This window comes from Equus caballus, chromosome X (genome assembly GCF_041296265.1).
Source record: "Equus caballus isolate H_3958 breed thoroughbred chromosome X, TB-T2T, whole genome shotgun sequence".
Lineage (NCBI taxonomy): Eukaryota > Metazoa > Chordata > Mammalia > Perissodactyla > Equidae > Equus > Equus caballus.
In genome coordinates, this window is record NC_091715.1 from 129375202 (window position 1) to 129384063 (window position 8862).

The following is an 8862-nucleotide window of genomic DNA, read 5'->3' on the forward strand; positions in this document are numbered from 1 at the left end:
TTAATCAGAATGTTTGGGGAAGGAGAGGCTCGCATCAACCCAAAGGGGACAAACGCAGTTATCCACGGAAGAAGTACAATCCATTCTGCATCAGCCCTTTTCAGGGGAAATCATTCTTTTTTTTTTTTTTTTTTTTTTTTGCCCTTTTATGCTTTAAATTCATCATTAACTTTTTTTTTTTAACATTGGAACCTGAGCTAACATCTGTTGCCAATCCTCTTTTTTTTCCTTCTTCTTTTTCTCCCCAAAGCCCCCTGGTACATAGTTGTATACTCTAGTTGTGAGTGGCTCTGGTTGTGCTATGTGGGACACCGCCTCAGCATGGCCTGATGAGTGGTGCCATGTCCTCGCCCAGGATCCAAACCTTCAAAACCCTGGGCTGCCAAAGTGGAGCATGTGAACTTGATTACTTGGCCACAGGGCCGGCCCCACCTCATTAGCAAATATTGATTACCCTTTACCCAATGGTACACATAGATGTTGAAGGGTAGGGTAGTTTGAAAATGTAAGTCCTCTCACTCCCAAACACAGAGAGATTCAAATATGTCCACCTACGTGCTGGGTGGAGGGGGTACTTTTCAATGTTGGGGATGAGGGCCAGAAGTATAGAAAGTCATCTTTAAGCTGTTATCATCCAAGGATAAGCAAAGACTATGCCCTCCATTATTTGAATAGAATCATGATAAACAATTTTCCATACCATTTCCATTTCCTATAATAGAAAAGCACAAAGAGAGTAAAACACTTCATTGAGCATTTACCACCTGCCAGGTACTATTCTGAATGCTTTACAGGTGTTAGCTCACTTAATTCTCTGCAGAGCCCTGTGAGTTAGGTGTGATTATCATCCTCATTGTTATAAACGAGGAAACCAAGGCACAGAAAGAGTAAGGAAAACTCTCATTAATTGAGGATTGGGGTGAGGTGGACTACCATTAAGCCTAGTTCTGTTGGACAAGGATTACTGCATGTTCTGTGCCTTAATACCAATGGTGTCTTCCATGAGTGGAGATATAACGTGTCTCCCCATCCCTGCCAGGGCGGAGATAGAGCCCCAAAAAAGAGCCACCCTTCAGGGCTTAGAAAGAACACACAAGGAAAAGTACCACTCGCAGGTCTGAGTTACAGCACCCAAGTAAGTGCCCCCACCAGGACTGGGACACAGCACCCAAGGAAAGCCCCCATACTGCAAAGCTGAGATAGGGTGCCCAAGGGAAATTCCCCTCCCCCCAGTGCTGACAGAAACACCCAAGAAAGAGTGCTGCACCTGGGCTGAAATAGAATACCCAATGAGAAGTCCTCTCCAGGGCTTAGAGAGCTTAAGAGGAAAATCCCTCCCTCCAAAAGGACGGAAGTCCGCATCTTGTTGGAGAGGCCCAGCTGTGACTCAATGTATGGCAGAGAATTTTTGTGGTGCCAGAAACCCAGCCTCTAGAATTAGAGATGTAGTGCCCCAGGAAGAATCCCTTTGTCTAGGACTGAGATCAAACACTCAAGGGAAAAGCCCCTCCTTTAACACAGCTAAGATAGAGGGCCCTAGGAGGGCTCCTCCCCATCTCCACAGGGCTGGGACAGAGCACTCAAGTAAAAGCACTCACCAACCCACCCCCAGCTAAAACACAGCATCCAAGGAAGAGGCCCTATCCCAGGGCTAATCTATAGCCCCCAAGGAAGAGTCCGTCCCACAGGGCTGAGACACAGAATCTAAGAAACAGCCCCAAACCCAAGGGCTGAGATGGAGCAATCAAGGAAGAGACTCCCCACTGCATGGCTGATGAGCAAGCAAGGAAAGCCCCTTCTCCCCAACAGAGCTGCGATAGGGAGCGCCCACAGGCAAGTCCTCCCCTAGTACTGAGATAACCACCCAAGGAAGAGATCCTCCTCAATGGACTGAGATAGAGCACCCACGGAAAGTCCCCTCCTCAACACAGCTGAGAGAGAGCGCCCAAAGGAATGTTCTCCCCGCGCCGAGACAGTCACCCAAGGAAGAGTCCCCCACATGGCTGAGGCATGACACCCCAGGAAGAGTTCCCCCTCCCAGGGCTGAGATAGGTCACCCAAGGAACAGTACCACCCCCAGGACCGAGAACACCCAAGGAAGAGTTTCCTTCCAGGGTGGAGATAAAGTACCCAAGGTAAAGCATCCCCACCCCAAGGGGTGAAATCCTGACCTTATTGGAGATGACTAGAAGCAACTCAGAGAATGGCAGTAAAGTTGCTGTGGTGCCACATCAGTAGAACTTTCCAGAAACCTGCCCTCTGAAAGTTGCCGGAAATATGCCTTTGGGGTATCTGGGAATGTTGTACACAGGAAAGTGTCTCACCAGAAGCAGTCTGATGTATTACTTCCCAACAGGGGTTCAAGGGAAGCTGCTGGCTATAGAGTGCTGCTGGCCACACTGCCCCGTACCAGCCAGGTGCCGGAGAAGGCTGTGTGCGGTGCAGAGCCCCGTGCTAGAGAAGCCTCCTGCTTCTCTGTCCTAGCAACGCAGAGCCAGGAGGCAAAACTCTTCCCCTGCAATGTCTCCGGCGCCCTCTACAGACAAACTTCAGTGACAACTGCCACAGGAAAAAAAAAGAAAGGAACCAGAACCATTTTCACAGATCAGGACAAACAGGTGAATCTGAAGCTGAGAGGCAATAAATAAACAACCAGCACACTGTATAAACAAATAAAAGAGGAAAGTCATACAATCATCCTAATGGATGCAGAAAATATGTGATAAAATGCAACAACTATTCATGGGGGCAAAATTAAAAGCATTTCTTATGGTCCAGAAAAAGAGACGATTGATAGATGATACAGATAGATCATAGATAGACGGATAGATAGATAGATCGTAGAATAAATCTTTTCCAGCACAAGGTAAACTATTGTTGAATCTGGTGAAAGAGTTAATGGTAGTTCTTTCTACCACTTTTGTAAACTTTCTGTAAATTTTACCAGAATAAAGTTACAAAAAGTAAGAAAACAAAAAAAAATTATTTGTTAAGAAGTGAATCTCCCACAAATCTACAGTGCATATTATTCCTAGTGGTGACAAATTAGAAGTATTGGAAGTATTCTTCGTAAGATCAAGAACAATAAAAGATGTCCACTATCACCACTTCTATTCAACACGGCACTACAAGAATCCTTAGCTTGTACCCTAAGACAATAAAAGATAAGTTATTTGGCCAAACTAAAGACTCAAAGCAATCTATAGACAAAGAGTTTAACAAGGAGGCTAGGTATAAAATCAACACATAAAAGTTAATTGTATTCCTATATAACAGCAACAAGAAATTTAGGAAATGTAAGTTTTTAAGCTATTATTAAAATTAGCAAAACTATATAAGGAATAAATATGTAAATATATATATAGGAATATATATTGTATACATGGAACATATTTACAGAATATATATGATACATATATACATGGAGAGAGAGAGTGCATGGAATGAACATAACTGTGTAAAACAAATATGCAGACAATTATAAAATTTTATTGAAAGACATCAGAGAAGACTTACACAGAGCACTACACCACACATAGGAAGACTCGGTGTCTGCTTCCACCAGCTCTCAATTTAATGTATGAATCTAGCACAATTACAATCAAAATCCCAACAGGGTTTTTCAGGGAACTTGACAAGCTGATTCTGAAATTTATATGGAAAAGTAAATGCCCAAGAATAGCCAAGACAAACGTGAAAAAGAACAAACTGGGGGATGTGCCTTATTATCAAGACTTATTACTAACCTTTAGTAACAAAGACAGCGTGACACAGAGGCAGAGGTACACAAATTGAACAATGATACGGAATAGCAGAGCCCAGAAATAGTCCCATGAATATATGGAAATCTGATACATTTCAGAGGGTCATTGTAGATCACTAGGGAAAGAAGAGACTTTCTTTTTGCAGTGTATGGCCCTGGGACAATTGGCAATCTACATGAGAAACAATGCAATTAGATCTCTTCCTCACACCATATTAAAAAAACATTTCAGATTAAGTACTTAAATGTGAAATTAAAAATTAAGACTTTAGAAGAAAATATACAAGAGTATCTTTAAGATTTCAAAATAGGAAAAGATTTCTTAAAGAGGACACAAAAAATGCTAAAGATAACAGAAAAAGTTGATGCAATAGTAATGGTAATACTCTCATTTTTAAGTTTGATAGTAAGTTTACACATGTCCCTTTTAAGTTTCGTCTTACATATATGCTCCATATATTTTTGTATGGACCAAATATTACATTGTAAAACACTTGACTGCAAAAAGAAAGGTAGATAAATTATGGCAGAGAAAGAGGTCAGTATCCTTAATAATCATGGAAGAAATAAGCCCAACTTTTAGCAGAATTCTAGTCTTACTAGTGAACCTGTGATTTAAAGAAATTACTATAAAAGCAAGGTTAACATTAAAGGAAATCATAAAAACAAAAAAAAAATCCTAGCAAGCTGTTATTTTTAATGAATGCTTGTTTCATCCGATGAATGCAAAGATGGGTCAACATTCGAAAATCTAGTCTTATAATTCACCATTTTAATAGGTAAAAAAAATGATTATCTCAATAGATACCAAAAATGCATTTGACAAAATTCAAGATTCATTCCTGAATTTTAAAAACGATAACAAAGAGTAAGATACAAGGTTAATATACAAAAGTCAATTGCTTTCCTAAATACCAATGACAAACGGAATTTGAAATTTAAAAAAACAGTACCATTTACAATAGCACCAAAATGATGAAATACATATAAATCAAACAAAATATGCACAGGATCTCTATGTGGAAAACTACAAGATCTATATAAATGTAGAGATAGCCCATGTTCACAAATTGGAAGATTCAGTATTAACAGGTCAATTCTTCCCAATGTGATCTGTAGATTCAAAGCAATCCAAATCAAAATCCCAGTAAGTTATATTGTAGATATCGACAAACTGATTCTAAAGATTATAGGGAAAGATGAAAGACCCTGAATAGCCACCGCAACACTAAAAAACAAGAACAAAGATGGAAGATTCACACTACCCAATTCCAAGACTTAGTATAAAGCTGCAGTAATCAAGACAGTGTGGGACTGGCAAAGGAGTAGACATGTAGATCAATGGAATAGAGTAGACAGCCCAGAAATAGACCCAAACATAAACAGTCAACTGATTTTCGACAAGGGAGCAAAGGCAATTCAATGGAGAAAGCATAGTCTTCTCAACAAAGGGTGTTGGAGCAATTGTATGTCCACATCAAAAAAAATGAACCTAGACACACATCTTATATCTTTCACAAAAATCAACTCAAAATGGATCATAGTCCTAAATGTAAAATGAAAAATGATAAAACTTCTATAAGAAAACATAGGAGAAAATCTAGATGACCTCAGACTTGAAAATGAGCTTTTAAATTCAATACTAAAAGCATGATCCATGAAAGAGAAAATTGATAAGTTGGACTTTATTAAAATTAAAAACTTCTCTGTGATAGACACTTATATGAATAAAAAGACAAAACACAGACTGAGAGAAAGTATTTGCAAAGCACACAACTGTAAAGGACTTGTATTTCAAATATACAAAGAACTCTTAAAACTCAACAATAAGAAAACAACTCAATTCGAAAATGCGCAAAAGATCTTAAAGATTATTTCACCAAAGGTGAAATACAGATGACAAATAAGCATACGAAAAGATGTTCAAAATCATTTGTCATCAGGGAACCAAAAATTAAAGTAATAAGATATCACTACTACCAGAATAGCTAAAATTGGGACCTATTAGAATAGCTAAAATTGGGGCCAGCCCCATGGCCAAGTGGTAAAGTTTGCGCACTCCACTTTGGTGGCCTGGGGTTTGCTGGTTTGGATCCTGGGCACGGACCTACACACTGCTCTTCAAGCCATGCTGTGGCAACATCTCACACAGCAGAACCAGAATAGCTAATATCTAGGATATACAACTATGTACTGGGGCTTTGGGGAGAAAAAAAAAGAGGAAGATTAGCAACAGATGTTAGCTCAGGGTCACTCTTCCTCACCAGAAAAAAAAAAAAAAAACAAAGAAGAAGAAGAATAGCTAAAATTTAAAACCTTATAATGCCAGTTGCTTGTGAGGATGCAGGGCAACAGGAGCCCTCATTCATTGCTGATGGGAATGCAAAATGGTACAACCACTTTGGAAGACAGCTTGGCAATTTCTTACAAAGCTGAACATAATCTATAATCTATGAACATAAGTAATTATGCACCTTGATATTTATCCAAGTAATCTGAAAAATTATGTCCACACAAAAACTTGCATGTGAGTGTTTAGAGCAGCTTCATTCGTAATTGTCAAAAACTGGAGATGTCCTTCAATAGGTGATAGACAAACAAATTGGACTATCCATACAATGGATTATTATTCAGAGATTTACAAAATGAGTGACCAAGCCACAGAGAGACATGGCAGAACCTTCAATGCATATTTCTAACTGAAAGAAGCCAGTCTAAAAAGGCCACATACTGTACGATTCCAACTATATGGCATTCTGGAAAAGGGAAAACTATGGAGATAGTAAAAAGATCAGTGGTTAACAGGTGCTCAGGGGAAGGGGAGAGAGGGCTGAACAGGTGAAGCACAAGGGATTTTTAGGGCTGTGAAAGTATTCTATATGATAATGCAATTATGGATACATAACATTACAGATTTGTCAAAACGTATTGAACTTTAGGGCACAAAGAGTGAACCTTAATATACACAAATTTTTAAAAAACCATTTAGGAGGTCAGGGGACTCCCAGGATAGAATGCAGACTGTGACAAAACAATCTAATCGTATTACAAATTTATGAAACAAACGTACTGAAGAGGGGTGGAGGGAGGTGCTGACCTAAGTAACTTTGGAAATGAGTGGAGTCTGTAAAACCAATGGCAAGAACCCTAAATAATCACTGTGCTCTAGGTGGAAAAGTCGTTTCCCATGGGAACACGGGTTCACAATTCTGAAACCACTTTACAAGTATACTGGAAGTAAACAATTCAAGTAAGTGGGTAGCAGATGGTGGGGACCAAGTTTCTCAGCATTGGAGTGGGAATTTACAGAGAAGCAAGGGGACGAGGTTAGAATGATTTACATAGTGACAGATCAAACATCGGTATGAACTCATGTTTCATTTAATAGAAATATAGATGTTACATACAGAAATGTTTAAACACATGAGCATATGCACACGCTAACATACACACATATATTCCCTTCCTCTGTCAGCTGAAAGGGCCTTGAAGCAAGGACACCTCAGTAGCACTGAGCACAACTAGGGCTCAGATCTTGGTTTTTAATACCATTCTTCAATAAAAGGAACCAGGTTCCTTAGCGAAAAGGCTGATTCTAGGACTGGAGAAGGAAATATACAGGATGAGCCTGGAATATCTTGTAGCGCCAGAAAGTAAGTGCTCAAAACAATATCCACAATAATGGGAGTATGTCAAAGGGACACAGGAGTCAAATTAAAGAGCTACCAATGTCCAAAACTAGAACAATCTCAACAACAAAATTAAGTAGTATTTCATGATAACTCAAATTGTAAAATAAATATCCATGAGCCCAAATGCATATAAATAAAGGATTGAATAAACTAATAAATGGGGGAGAAGAATCACATCCTGTGGAGAATAATTCCAAATAATTGATGGAGATACTCCATCCTCAAGGAGGTGGAGCATGACTCCCCACTCCCTGAATGTGGGTTGTGCATAGTTACCACCTTCCAAAGAGTGCAATATGGAAGCGGGGAGAAAGAGTAAGTTTACATTGGAGAAACCTGACAAACACTTCAGCCAGGTGATCAACATGAACATCGACAGTGGTAAGTCGTGTTAAGAAATATGTACCCTTGATATAATAATAATGGTATACGTAACACTTCAGTCTAATAATGAGAAAAACATCAGACAAATCCCAATAAAGGAACATTCTAAACAATACCTGACCAGTACTTCTCAAAACTGTCAAGGTCAGCAAACAAGGAAAGTCTAAGAAACTGCCACAGCCAAGAGGAGCCTAAGAAGACATGACGACTAAATGTAATGCGGTGTCCTGGATGGGATCCTGGAACACAAAATGGATATTAGGTAAAAACTAAGAAAATCCAAATATTAACTATAGTTAATCATAATGGATCAATATTGGTTCGTTGATTGTATCAAATGTATCATGCTAACGTGCTCGTAACAGGGGAGGGTAAGTGCAGGGTATGTGGGGACTCTGTACAATCTTCCTAATTTTTCTATAAATCCAAAACAGTTCTAAAAAAGTTTATTTAGAAAATACTATTTTTAACAAGAGGTAGAAGGACCGTTTAAGAGAAATTAGAGAGACACACTAACCAATGTAATTTGTGAACCTTGGTGGCGGCAGCTATAAAAGTCATTTTGGGGCCACATGGGGAAATCTGAATATTAAATAATATTGGATGGCTCATCATTTTCTTAGGTGTGAGAATGGTATTGTGGTTAAATGGAAGAACGTCCTCACTCTTACTAGGAGAGGCACACTGACATATTTAGGGATGTCACGATGTCACGAAGTGTGATGATGAAGTCTGCAACTTACCACAAATGATTAAGGGGGGGGGGGGAAGCGCATTTGGAGAGAAGAAAAACAAAAACGGCAAATGTTAGAAATAATGAATCTAAATGAAAAGTATATTGATGTTCATCATACTATTCTTTCACATTTTGTATAAGTTTGAAATTTTTCAAAATAAAATTCTAGGAAAAAGATCAATAGGATTTTAGAATTGGACAAAATGATACTAAAGTTCATCTGTAAAGATAAACATGTAAGAACAACTAGGAAAAAATCCTGAAAATAGTAATAATGAGGTACGGAC